We start from the raw sequence: 18,945 nt of genomic DNA on the forward strand, positions 1-18,945 counted from the left end.
TATATGTGTATATATACATGTGTATATGTAGACAACCATACATGCACACATGTACTCAAAACATCTATACGTATACACACATGTATACACTACACATTCATACAGTCTATGTGTAAATATAGGTTTAATTAGATGTATTTGCATATGTGTATATATGTATAAATATATGTGCATATATAACATGTGTGTAAACACTTATATGTGTGGGCACCTTGGTGGCAATGGATGGAGTTCTGAATCTGAAGATTGATCTTTGAGTTCACATCTGGCTTCCAGCATGTAGTCCTCAGTTCCTCATCTGTAAAAACGAACTGGAGAACTGGCAAATCTTTGCCAAGAAAATCCCAAATGAAGTCAGGAAGAGTCAGATACGAATGAAATGACTGAACAAAAACAACCACAAAATATATACGTATATAAAGTAAATATATGGGTGTATATAAAATACATGCATGCATACATATGCACATATGTGCAGACATTTGTAGAGAGGACAGATGGGCTAATAGATAATATATGAATATGTAATGTGTAGAAATGTAGATATATGTGTACTGTGCAAACACGTGTATACACACATACATCAATTCCCTCCCCATCTAGCACGCTATGATAATGCACCTTGGGGCATCCCACCTCCCAAACTCGGTTACAGAGCATCCTCGCCCATGAACCCTACAAACCAGTTTTCAGGCCTCCACGTGTCCCAGAGTCAGGGCGGTCCCGGGCTCGCCACGTGGCCTGGAGCGTGCCGCCCCTGCCCTGGCCCAGGCCGGCCCAGGCTGGGCAGTGGGGGGTGCCGGTCCCGCCCCGCCCCGCCCCGCCCCGCCCCGGCTGGTCGGCCGCACGCCTCAGAGGGCCACACTGTGCGGGGCCCCCAAGGGAGGGGAGCTGGCCTGGGGCTAGGGAGCGGCGGGGGTGGGGGGGGAGGGCGGCCCCTTTAAGGAATCGCTCTGCGGTAACCCGAGCCCGCAGTCGTGGCGCAGCGGCCACAGCGCTTTGGGCTCCTCCCGGTGGTGGCGGCGGCTCGGAGTTCGGCGCTCGGAGCTCGCTCGCTTGTTCTCGCACGGAGGCAGAGGGGAGGCGCGGGCCCAGGAATAGACAGCTCTACAGACCGCGGGGACCCTGGCCCAGGTGACGCGGGCGCGGCTCTGCCGAGGGGTAGGGGACGAGGGTGGGCACGGCAAGTCATGGCCCGGCTGGGTAGGGCTGGGCGCGCCCCGCCGCAGGTGGGCTGCCTGCGCGGACGCGCTCAGCCCCGGCCCGCCGGGCCCCTTCACGCGCGGAAGGGTGCCACGCTATTCGGGGACGTCTCTCCACCCTGGCTCTTTGGCACGGTCCACAGCCTTTGGGTTGCAGCCTCTTCGGGCCACGGCCGAGACCCTGAGCTCCGCGCATCGGTGGGCACGGTCCGAAGATTGGCCAGGGGAACGTCCAGCGTCCGAAGGCTTCCCGCAGGTGGCCTGTGCGAGTCCGTGTGGGTATTTACCGCTGTCCTCCCGGGGGCTGCTGCCCAGCAGCGAGAAGAGCCCGTGGCACACTCCCTGTAGTTTGTCGGGCCGGCCCCTCATTTGCCATGTGCCCTTGTTTACCCAGTTTTGAGGCAGGAAGGGATTGGCGAAGAAGAATGCTTGCTTCTTCACTACCTTCAAAGGAGAACTTTTAGTTTAGAATGATGTGACAATAAATAAGGCAATCTTTGAAAGTGTTACTCCTTCCCCTCTCTCCCCTCCCCCCAATGCGTTATGATGGACGCCCTTGTTTCCATAATCAATGACTTGGTCTGTTGCTATTCTTGGTGGGGAGATAATAGAGTGCTAATGCTGTACCTTAATGAATATATTGATGAGACATTTTATGAGAACATCCTCACATTTTGGACTTGTTTTCACAGGTTATGACCATTCTAAGTTGGTAAAGAAATGACAGCGTTGTTAATGAATGTGTAGAGGCCATCTGCCAACTTTTAGTAATGTTTTATTCTTTCATAGATTGAGTTGGATGGAATTAGCTTTTGAATTGTTTCTTAGTGAAGTACTGTATATGTGTGAATATGATAAATCAAACATTCATCTCTATCCCATTAAGGTAATTAAAGCAGAGAATGTGTCTTTAAATGTTTATCAAATAGAGGATTTTTCTGAGATTTTTCCCCCCCTCTCAGTTTTGTATGACAGTAGATACAGCAAAGCATATAAACAGGTCTCAAACTATTCTTTTAAAAATTATTGCTGCTGTCTCAATCGGGAGAAGCCACTCACTCTCCTTTACACAAAACAAGTCTTATGGATAGTTTTTTTTTTTTTTTTTTAAATTGCTCTCATTTGCTTTGGCATTTTTCCAGTCCTCTCTATATACCAAGAGAGATAGAAAAGCACATCAATCAATCAAGATTTAGTAAACATGCCTACTGTGTGCCAAGCACTGTGAACATATCATTCTGGGAATACTTCAACTCTTCTGTCTTTCCAGCTTTTACTTACAGGCCATGATATCCATCCTTTTTCTCCTTTCCTTTTAGGAGTTTATGGAATCTGAGATACTTTCAGGCTAGGTCTCTGCTTATTACTTTGTGGAAATTAGGGGGAGGATCTGCTGAAGATGTGCTGGAGGTGGCAAGGGGGAAGAGAAAGGTTGTTTCAGTAGAATCCCTCTACACTTCATTTTTCTGTAGCTTTGCCCTCATTTAAACCATGGAGGAGTCGTCATGGAAGTGAAATAGGGGGATTTTCTGTTCTTTAGGAGGGGAAGGGTCTGAAAATACTCTTCTGATATCTACAGCTGAAACATTAAATACTTTTTTCCCCCACGGAAACATTGTTGCTTATGATGTTTTTGGTTTCCTTAGACTGTGCCTTGAACCAAAACCATTCTGACTCTCATTGATTGGCCAAACTTGGGTCCTGGGCCAATCCCCAAGTAATCTTTGGGTCCTGATTGACTCAGAGTGAATGCAAATAGCAGTCAATTTTGTTTTGGATAGGGATCCTGCCCCTCCCAGATTTATATATTTAGATTTTTTTTTTTTTTGGACTAGATGGAAGAGGCCATTCTTTATCTCAATTTTTACTTAATTTTAATCATTGAGTCTGGTTGAAGCTTAGCTTTAAAAGGTAAAGGCATCCTGGGAGGCAGGTGATTTTGCACAGACTTCCCTCATTTAAATCCAATTCACTTGCATGTCATGGCATCATCTCCTGATGTCATGGTCCTCTTCAAGAACGAAGGACAAACAACTGTAGAACAATACATTTTTTACATTATAAATTATTAACGTTTTTGGGTTGACCTGAGAGTTTAACCATGATTTATATTGTTTACCTCCATGTAAAATTGTACCTTACTGTTTCAAACAACTAATTTAGATCATGATAACTATCATTAAAGTTGATAGGGATAGAGATTGGACCTCTGATTTCATCTTTATGGATGCAAAAACTCCCTCTACTGAGGTTGAGGAATCCTCCAGGTGAAATTCAGCTAGAAGGTTGACAGTTTAAATAGCTTTTCCTGGGTCACACAGCTAGAAGGTGTCAACTGTGGGACTTGTGATTAAGATTTTCTTGGCTTTGAGAACAGCTCTGCTCTTATGTTGTCTTTGAAAACATTATTTGATGAATAGACTTAGAATTTGTTTACCATTTAACCACCTCCTGGTCTTTGGGATCACTCTGTCTAGTATAGCTATTTGAATTGTAGTTTTGTACTGATCATAATCTATAATCTCTTTTTAAATCTTATCACCTTCATCATCTGTGTTCATAATGCCTCAGTCTTGATCTGGTCCTTTATAAAACCACATAAAAAAGTCCTTTACCCTCCTATCTGGTTAAATGAGAGCTGAATAGAAATGGGACTGGCTTAGAACTTAAAGTTATTCTGGAACCATTAGAAAAAGAATAGAGTGTTCACTTGTATTTTCCTCATTGGATTTACTCAGCTATTGTCTATTTTTTGTTTAGGAATAATGAGTCTGTATATCTGTATGAAAAATATTCCATCGAATTTTTTTTCTAAACTTTTAAGGAAGGGAAACCTGAGCCTGTGTTCAGGAAAGCAAATTTAGTAATGTAATCATAACAAAACTGGAAACAAAAGTTATTTTGATGTGTTTCATTTGTTGTATGATTGTTGTGCTGCATTGTAATTAAGGTTAAATTGCAAACAATTCATGTAAAGTGATGTAATTAGTAATCCTTGGTCATAGTTTCCTTATCCTTAAAATAAGGGAGTTGGGAAGCTCCTTTCTAATCAAAGATCCTTCAATTTCTTTATTTTATCTGATGAAAGGTGGGAATTGGGTGAATTAGTTCAAATCTTCTGAAGATCCTGTATCCTCTACTTTCCCCAGGGATTTCTTTCTTTTCTCTCTCTCTCTCTCTCTCTCTCTCTCTCTCTCTCTCTCTCTCTCTCTCTCTCTCTCTCTCTCTTTTTAAATAAAGCACACCACCTACTCATCTCTCCTGTAAGACTATGCGCCAATGTAGTAGAAAAAGAAATTAAATCCTTAAGTGCTTTGTTTCCAGCAAAGGAAAGGGTAAGAAAAGGGAAAATAAATAAGGGAAAGGGCATTTCCCTTTGTACTATTCTGATGTTTAATTTGCATTATGTATAGTCCTAATTGCAATACAAAGTAATACAAAAACCTCAATCTTGAACTTTTACTTTGAAATCTCATCTTGAAAGAGATTTAGATTGAAAATAATATTCCTGAGAGGACTAAGTAGTGTCATAATGAAGGAATGGTAGTTTTGAAGTTTGGAGGTGAGAAGAGAAGAGAATTATTTTGTTGTAGAGTAAGAAAGAAAAGAGTTGGGTCTGATGTAATAGAATATTTTGCACAGCCTGTGAGTCACTATAAGGACTCAGGTGCTAGAGAAAAAAGGGAATATAGTCAATTGCAACTGTCATCTTATTCTTTTCAGATTTTTGTCTTTCTTGCTCCACTTCCCATGATCATACTATGAGGGGGAGAAGAGAAAGATTGACTTTTCTCAGATCAAGAGTAATATTTTTTCTTTCTTTTTTCTCATTTCCTCACCAAACCAGTGATAGATCCATGTTGCTGTGTGCTGGTTCCATGGTAAAATAATCCTGAATGGTGAAACCTGGCAAGAAGGATAAGCCAAGTATTGTCAATCAATTAACAAATATCTAGTATGCTCTGCTAGTCACTAGGGATACAATCAAATGAAAAAAAAAAAATGACTTCCTTCAAGGAATTTTCAATCTAGCCTGGAAAGACTGGTACATATCTAGATCTGTATATACAAAAGAGTTACAAAGTACTTTTTGAAAGGGAGACATTAGCCCCTGAGGAGCTTTGGAAAGCCCTCTTGTGGAAAGTGGTACTTGAGTTGAGCTAAAGTAAACTACATATTCTAAAAGGTGGAGGTGAGGAGTGTGAATTCTAGCCAAAGGGGACAGCTGATGAAAGGATGACAGATAAATGGATTAGAAACAGCAGAAATAACAGTTTGATTAGACTACAGGGTTCTGCGAGAGGAGTGATATCACCTAAGGCTGTAATAATTGGTTGGAACTAGGTTGTAAAGGGACTTTAAATGCCAAATAAGATCATTATATTTGATTCTAGATATGATTGGGAGTCACTGAAGTGATATCAATACATATTTATTGTATTGTGATATCAATACATATTTATTGTCTGTGATAACAGATACTTTATTGTAGGGAAACAAAAAAGCATAGTTACACTTTAGGAAAATTGGTTTCAGTTGTAAGAAGGATGCATTGGGAGGGGAAAGATTTGAAGTAGAGAAACAATTGTGAAACTATTATAATTGTCTTGGCAAGAGGTGATAAATGTTTGAGTTTCTTGGTAACTTTGGGAGTAGCAGGAAAATGTTGAATTCAAGAGATATCTTGAAGATAGAAATGATAAAATTTGAAAACTGAGTGGACTGGAGAAGTCAAAGATGATAACTCTTGTCATATGTCTAAAATGACTGGAATGATGGTGGTGCTACTTATAGAAATAGGGAAGTTGAGAAGAATGTTGAGTTTTGTAGAAATGATAGCTAGTATATTGGATTTTAAGATTTTCACAATATTTTATTTTATTTTTACTTATTTATTTTTTGCTGAGGCAATTGGGGTTAAGAGACTTGCTCAGGGTCACACAGCTAGAAAGTGTTTCCGAGGTCAAATTTGAACTCAGGTCCTCTTGACTTCAGGGCTAGTGCTCTATCCACTGCACCACCTAGCTGCCCCTTCACAATATTTTAGAAATGTTTTTTCATTTTTTCATTTGATGCTCAGTTACCCTGTGATATTCTTACTATCACTATCTCCATTTTACAGATGAGGAAAGTGAGATTGAAAGGTTAAATGATTTATGTAAATTCACATAGCTTATCTGTGTTTGAGGCAAGATTCAAATCAGTTTTCCCAGTTTCAACTCTGACACTTTCTCCACAGCATCTCTTAGAAGAATAATGAATTATATTGCAGACATAAAGAATTTGAGGTGTTTATGAGACATCCACTTCTAAAGGATCTGAGACTCAGGAGAAAGAGTAAGTCTGTGAGATTCTGGCTTGGTGATAACTGAGCCCATGAAAACAAATGAGGTCACTAGAAGAGAAAAGAAGTCCCAGGGCAGTCTTGAGATCCACTCAAAGTTAGGGGATGTGGTACAAGGGGAAAACCAAGAGAAAACACCCAGCATGTCAGCTGCTATGAAAATCAAAAAGGCTAAGGAGTGAGAAAAGGCCATCAAATATGGCAATTAAGAAATAATGGGTAACTTTGGAAAAAGTAGTTTTAAGTGAATGACATCAGAAACCAGATTGTAGAGTGTAGAGAAGTGAGAGCAGAGAAAGTAGAGACAAATGAGCATAAATAGCTTCTTTGAGGAATTTGGCTGAGAAGGAAAGATAAAGATCATAGGGTGACCAAGTCTAGTGAGGGTTGTTGTTTTTTTCAGGTGGCGGGGACTTGTGCATGTTTGTAAGTAATCTGGGAAAAAAACCACTAGATAGGGAGACTGACGTTTAGAGGGAGGGAGGCATGATACAGTAATCTGCTGGAGAAGACAGGAGAAAATGGGGTCTATAGTACATATAAGAGAGTTGACTTTAGTGAGAAGAACCTCATTTCAGCCAGTTCATCAGAGACTGGAATAAAGGAGGAGATAGTGGAGAACGAATGGAAAGGTTTTGAGGAGAAGAGAGATCATGGCTAATGATAGTAAGTTTCCTCAGCAAAGTAGGAGGCAAAGTCTTTAGCTGTGAATGGAAAGAAGGAGGTGCTCAAGACTCATAGAGAAAGGAAGTCATGAGAAAGCCACTTTGGGAAGGGAGATAAGGAATCAATTAGGATAAAATGATTGCCTTGCTATAATGAAAGTCCAGTTAATAATAGATAACAAATTTAGAATAAATGCTGTTCATCACTATTTGTGTAAATTTTTCTAGCTTTATTTAACAGCAATAAAAAAAGGAAAAAACAAATAGAAAGAGTAGTCCAGAGTTTGAGTTTGGCAGTGCTTGAATGGCAATGGAATTAAGGACTAAAGTTACAAAGAGTAGAATTTACTGTAGAATTGAACTGGGCAGCTAAAAGGTTTAGACTAGAAAGAAAGGAAAACAATGCTAGAACTAATTATGACCTGGGAAAGGACTAAAGAATGGAACAAATAGAGATCATGGTCAATATGAAAATAGGTTTTGAAAGAGACTAAGATGTAGGGCAAGATAAAATGTTGGGAGATAATGATCTATAAAGAAATTTCAGAGTTCTTGATCACAGAGGTAGAACATTTATTCATAATAGTGTAATCAAGACTAAGACCCTTGTCCTTCCATCACTGAAGTGGAGAGGAGGAATAGGTTATAAAAGTTGAATAGATTGAAGAACTGGGAGGTAAAAATGTTTGAGAGAATATTAACATATATACTAAAGTTCTTAATAGAAGGCCAGTAGTTGATATAATGAGGAAAACCATTAGCCAGATGAACTGCTTAGGAACAAAGGAATTTCTTAGAGGTTGATAGATAACAGCTCCCCTGATAAGGATCTGGTGATAAGTCAGAATACCATGAACATCAGAAAAAAAGAAGTTACTGAGTGATGGTGATAGAAGGAGGATCTGAAAATGGCTGTGGGTAGCAAGATGTATTCTGCCTTTCTTTTTAGGACCATTGTGTTGGGGGATGGGAGAGAATATGAAAGAAAGCTCAAGGAGTTCTGGAAAGAATGACCAGGGATGCCAATGTCATGGGGATAATGGAGGTAGGGAGAGCAAGTCAGTTCTGTGTGAGAACCAGAAGATGGAAGAAATACAAGAAAAAGAAGTCTCTATATAAAGGGGATTTTTGTTAAATATGGAATGGGAATTAAGGGGTAGGCAGAAATGGGGTGTGTTATTGAAAATGAAGGGTTGAGGTAGATGGAGAAATGGCAAAGCAGGTTGGCGTGGGGAAAAATGATCTCTTTGGTGATTGGAGAGAGAGTGTGTGTGTGTGTGTGTGTGTGTGTGTATGTGTCCGTAATTGATAATATTAGTATATTAGACACATGAATTAGAAAATATAGATTAGTTATAGTTGCTGCTCAACACCCTATACATTTGGAACTTTGGGTAGTTTAAACATTATCTGTGGACAGAGATAAAGTAACAACCTTTGGAATTAAGGATGAAGGTAAATGGGATATCATGGAGAAAAATTTTCAGATCAAATAGGAATATAGAGACAACCCATGTAATAGAGATATTGGTTTTTAACGGTGAGGAACCAGACATCAGTTAAGTCGTAAGAGCTTACCTTAGATATCCAGTAGAGAATGCCTAGTTACTGAATTGAGAAAATAGAAAATAACTATGAGAGATTAGGTTTGATTGTGTTTAGGAATTAGTAAAGCTTCTTTAATGACTTTATACTTATGGAATCTAAGGCCCATATTTTAAATACCAACATTCTACTAGTGCTTTCAAATGGCTTTCAGACTTGAGCCATAACAATTGCCAAAGAACTGAAAATATATATGCTGAGGCCCATAGAGAAGTCCCTTCTCAGTGTGGGCAGGTTATAATAGAATAGGTAAGGAACTTTGGAGAATGGGAACAAAGATTTTATGGGCTGGTCATGTGGTGGCAAGGATAAGGGATGACAGGTGGCTAACGGAGTGCTTTACTGGTATTGCCCTGAGATATGGGACAAAATGAAATCCAGTTGGCATTTTAAGCAGAATTCCTGTGGCAAAGTTTAGGGAACCCTGGTTGGAAGTTATTCAGAATAGACAAGGAATGTCCATCTTCATTGGAGAGAATACAGTCATCATTGGTATCACAGATCCATTTTAGATTCTTCATACTTGTCTATATTAAATTAGTTGTAAATACTGTTATGGATTTTGTGTTTGTTCACAGTTAAACTTAAATCTCTTTGGATGACTTTCTCAGCTGTTTATCTGTAGAAGAATCTTTGAAGTTGTTAAAGGAACATGCTATTCTCTGGACTCCTGTTGGCTTTTAAGTGCAAATGTCCTTTCTCATGTAATGGGAACACACTGCTCTTTCAACCTCTTTGGCTCCTGTCCCTTACTCTTCAACCAGCCCTTCTTGACTTCTAATTCTGGGGTCCATGAACTTTTAAAAATATTTTTTAGTACTGTATGCCAATACAGTTGTTTTCTTTTGTAATGTTATGTGATTTATTTTATGTATTTAGAAACATTATTCTGAGAAAGGAGTTTATTGACTTCACCAAATGAGTTCAGGTCACAGAAAAGATTCAAGAACACACGTTATATATAGGTAGATCTTTGGTCTCCTGTGTTTTTCCTGGTCTTTTTCTCAGACATATTCTTATATCAATTTCTTTAATTAGCCAGATTCACTTGGACTCTGGTCAATAGTTTTTTCATGTTTTGCATTAACTGCACACCTATTATTTCAGGTTAACTGATATTACTAACCCAAGAACATTATCAGAAGTGAAGATTCAGGTGAGGATATAATAGCTATTTTTGAAAGGCTTGAAGAGTTGCTATATATTTGAATGATTTCACTTACTCTGCTTGGTTCTAGAAAATACAGTTAAGATCAGTAGATAGAAGCTGAAAAAAAGGTAGATTGAGGATTGATCTAAGCAAAACCTTGCTAACAATGAGAATTCTCTGAAAGTGGAATAGGTTGCCCCTTTCTGGAAGCTCTGTCAGTTTACAAGTGTAGGTCATCATATTGTAGACATTATTCCTGCTCAGGTAATTGTTGGTCTCTCTCAACTTTCAGTTTACTTGATATACTTAAGAACCACTACATGACATCGGTTGTCTGAGTAGTAAAGGAGCTCATAGATTTAAAGCTGGTAGGCTCATCCACAGAAGGACATTGGAGTTGGAAGCAGGGGACCTAGGTTCAAATTCTATCACTTTGATTTACAATCTGCTTGATCTTGTACAAGTCACTTCTTCATTTTAAACCTCAGTTGTTAATGGAGATGTTTTCTCTGGTCCCATCCAGCTTTATATTTATGATTCTTTGAACCCCCTCTACAATCCTGTAACTAAAAATCCCCAATCTCTTCATAGCCACTCTCACATAGATTAGGAAAATGAATGACCGGACCATATTTCTGGAAGTGTTAACTTAGTTGCAACTCCATTGCTATTTTTTTTGGATGGTTATAGTGAGAAGATGGAACCTAATTGGATTCATGGCAATTAAATTTTTTTTTTCTTTCATTTATCTACTACTTTACAAACATATCTCATTTGAATCTCCTAGCATCCCTGCAAGTGTTATTAAAATCATTTTACAAATGAGAAAACAGAGAGAGAAATTGACATGGCTGTAGTTACATAGTTATAGGTTAGAAATATATTATTCCTAGGAATCCCAGACTTCCCTGACTTAAAGGCTTTCCACTCTGGGCTGCCTTCCAGGCAGAAAGAAGAAAGTTCTTGGGCACAAGGAAATGATTTATTTTTTTCCCTCTGTATCTACATTTTGTTACATAAAGTAAAATATTGGTGGGATCCAAAACCAAATAAACAAAATATCTCTGGTAGATCATGGAAATACACCTGTGACCCTGAGAATCCAAAAGTCATTAAAACTCAAGTAAACTGATCTCTGTGGAGACAACTACCCATGTTTTCAGGACAGTATAGGATGTCAGCATAGAGATCAGAGTATATAAATTTCCGGCAAAATGTAGGTCAGCATTCTTGAGTCAAGTGCCTTTAATTCCAGCCTCGAGGAAGTAATTGGAAGTATTATGTTAAAGCTGGAGCCAGAGCTGCTCAGTACTGGTTAATCCTCTAGTGCAGACCATCCACATAGTTCTTAGAGAGCTAGAGCATATGAAAGTATCACTGGAGGGTGGGGTGGGGTTCATTAGCTACAGATTGGAACCAGGTGACCAGGATACCTTAGAGTCACTCTTCCTTTTTCTCTTAGTTTCTTTAGATTCAGTTACAGGACAGTTTAGTCCTGGGAGATTAGAACTTTTTGGGAAAGGAATCTACTCATCTTTTGTCTGTCTCTGTGGATTGTAGGAGTAAACTAGAAATATAATAATTCCCACATTGGGAAGCAGTGGGCCCCATGATTTAGCACATTTAAGGGAAGCCTTCCTGGCTTGAGTGGAGGAATCCTGGGAGCATAGAGGAGGGAAGGACAATAAGGAAAGGGGTCTAGGTCTGCTGATTACCTTCCCCCTCCCCCAACTGATTCCATAATTGACAATTTCAAATCAGGACAGGCACAGCAATAAGGGAAGGGCATTAGAGAAACACAACTCTTCCTTGTACATCTTCCTTCTCCCTTCTTTCCACAGAGACTTGGACCAACCTCCTAAAGCAAGACCAAGAAGGGTAGGCCTACAACCAAGGGTTTCAATAGGGAGCATTCATTGGTCATGATGGTTTCAGGCCATGGCAAGAGAAAGAAATCCCTATGGTGTGGAGAGGCTGCCAGGTCTTGCTACATCATTATATTAAGCTCTCATTGAAATTCTTGGGTTCATTTTTGCTCTATGCATTAGGATAGCTCAGGGTTTTTTTTGTTTGTTTTTTTGTTTTTTAATAATAAGCAGGAGTGGAATCCTGCTTGGTGAGTCTTACCGGTTTCCCATCTCAGAAGTTTAAGGCAGTATTGTGCCTATCAGCTAGGAGACTTCTAGGATGAAGATTCCAGGTATAAAAGATTATAGGTGTGGTGAAGTTCTAGAAAGGAGAAAGTATGGGATAAAGACAGGATAAAGGAACGTGACTGACATAGAAGCCTTTTGGATAGATAAATGGTAGATATTGAAAAAAAACTTCTGTTCCCCTCCCCCCCCCCCCCCCCGCCCCCAACAGTCACTGTAGTAATATAATGACAGTTTTAGTAGGACAAGTGGTTGAGTGAATGGCTGGTGTGGAAGGCAGCCCCTTCTAATTTAATTCAAGACATTCTTATTAAGCAGCTACTATATGCAGAACTCTTCATTACTGGGTATGCAAATATAAATAAAACATATGCTTTGCCTTCCTGGAGCTTACCATCTAATAGAATGCACACATACAGAAATAACCACTTTGTAGAAAGGAACTGGATTAAATGCTTTAATGTTTGTATTTGTATTTGTAGACTGAGGAGAGGAAAATGGGACACAGTTTAGGAAGGATTGATGAAAGTGGTTATCATTTAAGTTGTTTCTTGAAACTATTTTAATAGACAAAGATACTTACACTTTTAAAAGCATGGCAGCATGAAAGAGTTAAGCAAGAGGGTATGGAATGTGTAGGCTGGTAGAAAATAATAAAGGGAATAAAGAAATGGAAAGATAGTATAGACTGGAAAGGGCCTTGGATTCTGGACTAAGAAATTTGAACTCTATTCAGTACTCAGCAGAGATTTATTGAGGGGATTTTAGATGTGATATGATCAGCTCTTTGCGTAAGGAAGATTTACCAGAGGCAGGATGAAAAATAGGTTGGGATAAGCATGCCTATGAAGAAAACATTTCTTGGAATAGTGTAGGTAGGACATTATGTTATGTTATGTTAGAGTAATGATATGATGAATGAAGAAGAGCAATGATGTGAGAGAGGGAGTAAAATCAACAGGATTTGGCAACTAATTGGATATAGGAGGTAAAGGATAGGGAATAATCCAAGGCCATCAACCTTTTTGCCTCTTCAAGACAACTGAATAGAGGAAAGAGTAATTGTAGAGAATGAAGGAGAAGATTTAAACTCAGGAAGAGAGCTTTGGAGGAGATGGAGACGTGACCACATTTACCCCAAATGAAAAATTAATGAAATTTTGGTCTGTTTTGGAAAGGCTATATCATAGATTTATACTAACTAGATGGATTTTTTTTTAACCTTGCCTACTTTTGAGATTCACAGTTGTAGTACTTTCCCTAAAACAACACTGATGTTTATGCTTAACTTGCAGAGTAGATCTCTAGTAGAAGTTCATAATCACCTTCCTGAGAAATAATGATCTTCTTACCTTTAATTCTGAATAATTGAAAAGTAAAGAGAAACATAACTGGTGTAAGAGATAAATAAAAATTGTAGAAGTCATTGGATTCATCAGGATCTTGACACTGGGGTAGTTAATAAACAGTTATGCTTTTGTGACATAATATTAATGTATGTTAGATTGGTGGTGGGGTTTTTTTTTTTTGAGTTTTTAAAAATTGGGGTAAGGAAACACTAAACTAAAAAAAGGTGAATTTAGCGTTATAATTAGTTATTATTTTTAAAAATAAAAGATATGATGTTTAATGGTTTGCACAGTAACAATGCTGCATTGTAAATAAGTGTTATAAAAGTATCATTATATAGGGATTGGAGAGGGATACTCTACCATCTCAGATCCCAACCCTTCTTTAACTTAGTAAATTATCTTCAAGAATTCATCAGCCAGCCTGCTGGTGATTCTCTCCAAACTTAAGCTGTCAAACTCAGACAATAGATATGTGCAATCTGTTGCTGGATTCCTCTTTAAAACAGTCTTATCATGGTAATATTTTGTTAAATAAAATTTTATTTTATTTTCAATTCTGAACTCTCTTCCCCTGTCTTTCCTCTTCTCCAACCATTGAGAAGACAGGAACATTAGCATTGTCCAAAAAAAAAAAAAGAAAGAAAAAGAAGAAAATATGCTTTAGTTTGCACTTTGGACTCCATAAGCTTTGTATCTGGAGTTTTTTGGAATTGTGATTGGTCATTGTTTTGATTAATTACTAATTCTTTCAAAGTTGATTATTTTTTACAATACTGCTGTTACTATATGAATTGTTCTTCTGCTCACTTTGCTTTGCTTCAACTCATACAAGTTTTCCCAGTTTTTCTGAAATCATTCTCTTCTTCATTTTTTATGGTATTCCATTACATTCACAGACCAGGTTTTGTTTAGCCATTTCTCTTTTTAAATGTATATTTTAAAACTAAAGAAAAAGAAAAGAAACAAAGAAAAAATAAATAGAAAAAAAAACAGAGAAAGGAAAATCAAAACAAAACAAAAAATTGTTTGTGCCCAACAGAACATGAGTGAAGATTCACAATATGTAATGACAAATTCCCATTTCAAGAAAACATATATAATAGAAAAAATTATATATTCTTGACTCTGCTTCCTTGTAGTTTATTCTTTTGTTTTCTGCTGTGCACTTTTTATTTTATTCTTTTTTCCTTTTTATATCTCATTTCCCTCCCCCGCACATCGCTCAAGTAGTTTACAGTTAAGAATGGGTATATTTATATATATCCACACACACACATATACATATACCTACATGTATACACACATACACACACACACACACACACACACACACACACACATTGAATTCTTTGTTCTTTTCCTGCCTTTTTTAGAATTTATTAGTGTAACCACCTCTGACCTTAGGATGGGGGGTGGGAGATGGTGCTTCTGATTTCACATCAGCTCTCTTCTGACCTGGAATCCCAAACTCTACCCTCCACTCAAGTTCCACAGCCAGCAGCATTCCTGTCCCACTTTTTCTGAACTCACTTGGCTTGCTAGTTTCTTCTTGCCCCAGGGCAAGAATTTTCTATGGGTATTCTCAGGTTGTCCAAGGAGGGCCCCTATTCTACCCCAAATCTTTGTTTTTTACCTATGTTCCCCTTGAGGCACAATTTTGTTCTGTTGGTAGGGGAAATCTGGAAAGCTTGGAATTTTCTGACCATTTTCTTTTCAGTTACTTCCCCAATAACTTGGTATCTCCTCACTTTCCTGTTCCAATTTTTTGCCACCATTGGATATAAAAAAAAAATGTCAAAAACCTATTGGTTGGTATGTCTGCTTCTAGGCTCTTTCCCTTCCAATCAATTGCCAAATTGATTTTCCTAATGTTCCAGAATGACCATATTCTATCGTCACTCAGTAAGCTCCAGGTCATTCTCTTATCTCTAGGATCACACACAAAATTTGTTTCAGATCCCTTCATCACCTAGCTATTTGATACTCTTTGATACAGTGAAGAAATTCTGCCTCTCAATACTGATAATTTTTCCTGGCTATCTCCCATGTTTCTTCCCTTCATCTTTTCCTTTTGACTTCCCTGCCTTCAAATCTTGATTAAGATCTCATCTTCTACAGGAAGCCTTTCAAAATCCCTCCAAATTCTCTTGCTTTTCTTTTAATTATTTTCTAATTATTCCGTATATAGCTTGTTTGTAATACACATTTTTTTATGAATCCTGTTGGGAGAGAAAAATCAGAACAAAAGAGAAAACCCATGAGAAAAAAATGTGCTAATTTACATTCAATTTCTATAGTGCTCTTTCTGGATGCAGATGATGTTTTCTATCCAGTTTATTGGGATTGCCTTGGATTGTTCTTGCATATTTCTTTGTTTATTCCTCTTCCCCATTATGTTGTGAGCTCTTTGAGGGTAGGGACTGGTTTTTTTTGCGGGGAGGGGTTTGCTTCTGTTTGCATTTCCAACATTTAGTAGGGTACTTGAAAGGAACAGGATATCTACTTGTGCAGGTTTAGAGAGATTAGAATTGTCAGTAAATACACATTTATTAAGAGCCTACTAGGACCCAGGCATTGTGCTAAATGCTGGTGGATTTTTAAAAACTTAAAAAAAATAATGTCTAAAAATCTTTTAGACACTAAAAATGAATGAGTTGTGAATGTGAAAATGTTTAATTTGTTTAATTTGATCTGGATGGAAAATCAAGGAGCATGGACCCAGGCTGGTTGTTTGTCATGTGAGATTATTTTGACCTAGTTAAGTCCAAAAAAGACTCTTTACGAGAGGATTGACAGGAGATGATGAATTGGCCATAGAAGCTTATGAAAAGAAACTACAAAGGTTTAGGAAAGTCTTAAACATCATTGGTGGAAGGAATACACACATATTATATATTAGTTTTCCCACAAAATTGGTTACTTTGGATTTTTAAATTTAAAACTATAGTTTTTCAGGCAATCTATTCATACAATATCATTATTTATTCAGATAATAATTAAAAGTTTTGTAATGTGTAATGTACTGTAAGTTTCTTGAGGACAAAAACTGTTTCTACTTTTTATTTGTGTTCCTTGCTTTTAGTAAAGTGTGTGGCACAAACATTTGCTTAGTAAATGCTCGTTGATTTTATTTTATTTTTTTATTGTTGTAAACAGAATCTATAGGAATTGAACTTTCTTTTTAGACCTTTGACATTATAATGTCAAGTTACATGTTTAGATGCCCCCTAAAATTCTGCTACCTCAACTGCTGTGAAGCTGATTTAGGGTTCTTAGAGAACTTTCTTCATGAGGATAGCCTTATCTGGAAATCTAATAGAAGGAGTAGCCTAGCTGAGTTTCAAGAAGGTTTTCACCAGAAATTGGCCTGTAGGTGATATTATTTTATTGGGGAGAGGGAAAGGATAGCAGTGGAGCAAAAGAAATATTGAAGAAGATATTAACATCTGCCAAAGGGATTATAATTCTTGAAGGGAGTACACATACTAGTGAAATCATGGATTGTTAGAGAATGAATATCAAACAGAAATGGAACAAGCAACCATCAATACAGAATTGTATTTCTTAGAACTGAAAGGAACTTTGGAGATTATCTAGTCCAATTTCTTTTAACAGATGAGGCAACTGAGACCCAAAGAAGTTAGTTAAGTGACATACAAGGTACAAATACTAAGTAAGTCATAGAACTAAAAGACTCAGACAGGTCTTGAATCCAGATGTATTTGCTTCTACATTAAAATAAAACCCCCAAAAGTTATGTTTTTTGGACTACAGAAGATGTCATTTTCTGAACACAAATATACATGTTCAATTTTGTTTTCTGATACTTTGATCTCCTTTCTCCCACTTTGGTGGCTTGATTCTTAAAAAATCTTTATGGATTTGTGAAAAGTGGCATTTTTGACCATCTTGGGACAAGCACCTCTATCCATTAATTTTGTGGTCTTCGATTAGGAACATGAAACAGATATGTTCCTTCATGTACTATAGAAAATAAAGAAATTTTTATCTGGTAATCAGTGATAGCAGTGAGAGATTTATAAAACCCTTGTCATCCTAGAGGAAGGATAGTGCAGTGGAATCCCAGCCTGCTTTCCTTTTCCAAACATCTGAATGTATTCTAGATTCCGTAATTCTGTAACATTTGAATGTACTCTCCAAATCAGGTCATAATTCAGTCTTTGTTTTGCAGTCTAGTCAAATACAATAGCTATGATGTTATCACTTGTATTTCTGGCACAAAATCTTAAACTCAAGGTATTAGATCATCATGAACTGACAGAATTCTTACCAGTTCTTAATAGTCTTTCACTTTGCTTTTTCTTTCACTAAACATGAAATGCTTATTAGGCCCTGTACATGCTGAAGTGAGGGATGATACAAAGACAAATGGGAAACAGTGGTCATAAGGAACTTGTTTTATTTTAGATTTTTTTTTTTTTTGGTTATTTGAGTCTCAGATAAATGAGCTTTGATGCATTGATTTCTAAAGAATTTGGCTTCATGTGTTTAAGGGTATTCTTTGAAATAGAAAACATCCCTAAATACAGAGTTCCTTTTACTTTAGGATATTCTATTACTAAAGGATACTTCTTTATTTTCTCATGAACCCAAAGCTAATTGAAACAGTCATTTCCTACGCCATTAACTTTTATTAGAGAATTTCATTGTCAGCCTTTGATTTTTCTTTTTATAAACTTAATTCAATTGACTTAATTTAATTTAAATTAAATTTTTTAATGCACATAGCTAAAATATGAATAACTTTTGTTTTATAACTTAGTTTCTTTGTAAATCTTCTGGAAAGGGTCCCACCTCATTAAATTATTAAGAAATGAAATTTACTTCATACATTCTATTTTTCCCATTGATTTTTTATATTGTTCTTACATCACATAATACCCAACATTGGATTACTCCCCTTATCTCTCTCTTTAGTTCTTATTGCAATGCTGTGAATTAAGCTAGAGAAGATGTTTCTTTTATCACAAATGTTCTATCACAAATTTATGTTATATAGTCTCAATTGGGCTCTCACTACAGGAAGGCAATTCTTTTACAATTTCCTAGTTGATTGAATATCATATTTGTCCTACCAGCTCTTTTCTCATTTCTCTTCTGTTCCCAAATAATTCTCATTTTATTTGACCATTCCTATCAGTCATCTAGTTTACATGCTCTTCTCCCTACTTAACATAAACAGTACCCATTGGTTCAGGCCTTCATCCTCTCATACCTATACTATTGCAACAGTTGCTGGTGGATGTTTCTACCTCAAGCCTATTTCCACTCTAGTCAGTCACTAAATGTTCATCTGAAAATGCAAATTTGACCGTCTTATACCTTCCCCTTTCCCCTACCCAGTAAACTCCAGTGGTTCCCCATTATCTTCAGGATCAAATATAAATTCCTTTGTTTGGAATTTCTATACTGTTCACAGTTGGGTGTTCTCTATCTTTCCCCATTTCTTGAAG

General features: G+C 37.5%; 1 protein-coding gene across 1 annotated transcript in view; it reads left to right on the plus strand.

Annotated features, from left to right (window-relative positions):
• The first annotated feature begins 808 nt into the window (after positions 1-808).
• Positions 809-18,945, plus strand: part of LOC100931063 (TLC domain-containing protein 4) — an 82,442-nt gene continuing 64,305 nt past the window's right edge. Inside the window, exon 1 of the mRNA XM_003769675.4 lies at positions 809-1,134. The gene's annotated coding sequence lies outside the window, so the exon portion shown is untranslated. The remainder of the gene's footprint in view (positions 1,135-18,945) is intronic.

The sequence above is a fragment of the Sarcophilus harrisii genome, chromosome 4, assembly GCF_902635505.1.
Source record: "Sarcophilus harrisii chromosome 4, mSarHar1.11, whole genome shotgun sequence".
NCBI lineage: Eukaryota > Metazoa > Chordata > Mammalia > Dasyuromorphia > Dasyuridae > Sarcophilus > Sarcophilus harrisii.